This window comes from Micropterus dolomieu, linkage group LG09 (assembly GCF_021292245.1).
Source record: "Micropterus dolomieu isolate WLL.071019.BEF.003 ecotype Adirondacks linkage group LG09, ASM2129224v1, whole genome shotgun sequence".
NCBI lineage: Eukaryota > Metazoa > Chordata > Actinopteri > Centrarchiformes > Centrarchidae > Micropterus > Micropterus dolomieu.
Window position 1 is genome coordinate 4,258,770 of NC_060158.1, and position 1,704 is coordinate 4,260,473.

At 43.0% G+C, this 1,704-nt stretch overlaps 1 gene segment (V, D, J or C); it reads right to left on the minus strand.

Moving 5' to 3' along the window:
* The window catches only part of LOC123976058, a 24,646-nt gene that overhangs the window by 5,032 nt on the left and 17,910 nt on the right, over window positions 1-1,704 (minus strand).

A 1,704-nucleotide genomic window follows, 5' to 3' on the forward strand; every position in this document is an offset into this window, starting at 1 on the left:
CTGACAAATGTTTAAGTGTAAGGAGTGTGCTTGCTTTATTTTCAATGTTCCACTGCTACATCCAGAAAATGTTCACTATGATGTCTCTCCTCGGTTTCAAGATGGTCAAAGCCTGTGAATGCTGTTTAAATTTTTCAACAATATAATGGGCAGTAACCCTGAGATAACTGTCCTTCCCTCGTGATGCCCAGCGGTCACCAGTAAAGCCTAGTTCTCACTACACAATTTTAAGCCCGAGTTGCCCGTCTGAGAGCTCGGCGACCGTCAGGCTGTGATCAGGGGTAAATCAGTGATCGATCGGTGGTCGCCTGTCGTTATGTGTGAACTATTTAACGCTGTATCAAAACGGTGACACATCGCAGACGCCAGCCAGATATCTAGCATGCCAAATATCTGGAGGAGTCGGCCGACTCGACATCCACATCCAGCCGATGAGAGCAGGCAGCTACTTTTTCAATGCAAAACACTTTTTACTCCCCTCCAGCTCTCTGTAGCTCAGACCTGCTACCTGCGTGTACAGCAAACAAATACAGCCAAGTCAAGGGACGCGAGAAGCTTGATAGCTAATGGGCAAGATTTCAAACAGTTTATAGTTAGTAACCGAACTTGGATGTTGTTCTACATGGTTATGTAACAGTGAGGCGAGACAGGATGGAGGGGTCAGGTGGGGGATGTGTCACTTTTATAAAGCAGGGCATTCCTTTCAGGATTTTAGGGATAGGAAGAGAACAAGAGTACGTGGTAGTGAAAGTGTGGGCTGAAGAGAAAGAAGAAGCGATTGTGAATTATTATAATCCGTGCAAAAAACTTACAGTTAACTTACAGAGTTAATGAAGCTGGAAGAGATAGAAGGGCAGAACAGTAGTAATGTTGTTTGGTGTGGAGATTTTAATGGACATAACACATTATGGGGTAGAACAGACACAAATGTTCAGGTGACAGAAGAGTTGCTAGATGAAAAGACTTTACCATTGCGCCATCACCACCCCAGTGATCATCAGATGTTTATATATACAGGAAAAGAATCTGTGCTTGATCTCACTTTGGTATAAAACTCCATGGCATCAGCATGTGATTGGTCGGTGTACCATGAAGGAACTATAGTGAGTGATCATTATCCAGTGAAATGGAAATATGTCCTTTAGTGAGTCTTCTGAAATAAAGAGTCCAATCCAGACGTCTTTTAAATGTTTTATTCTTTGTGAAGGGTCAGACAGACATACAGAGTGCAACCAGTCTGCAGAGTGTAAGACAAAGAGCCAGTGAAGAAACAGGTGACTTTATACTGTAAGGGTATTACGCAGCTATCCAAGGGAGGAAGGGAGTAGGGAGCAGCTGTCCTGAGATGAAGGCCTATCAAGGACAGTCAGATAAGAAAACTCTCTAACGAGCATCTTTCCCATGGGAACCTTCACCTAACTGTAACCTAATAAAATAATCAAATACCACACAGTGAAACACTGGTCTATTCTGATGAAGCAGGGTGAAACAGTAAACACAGTAAAATATCACATTTCCATCACACCAGTTTGGTGCAAGATAAATATGGCAACTCCACTGTTCATAGAGAGCACAGGGGGGAAATGGATCTTGATGTAAGTGATAGCTATCCAAGTCAGATTCACGATGGGATGAACATATTCTGTAAACACTGGACAGAATCAATTCCTAAAGGCAGAGCAAGGCAGAAAGTAGTACCATGGC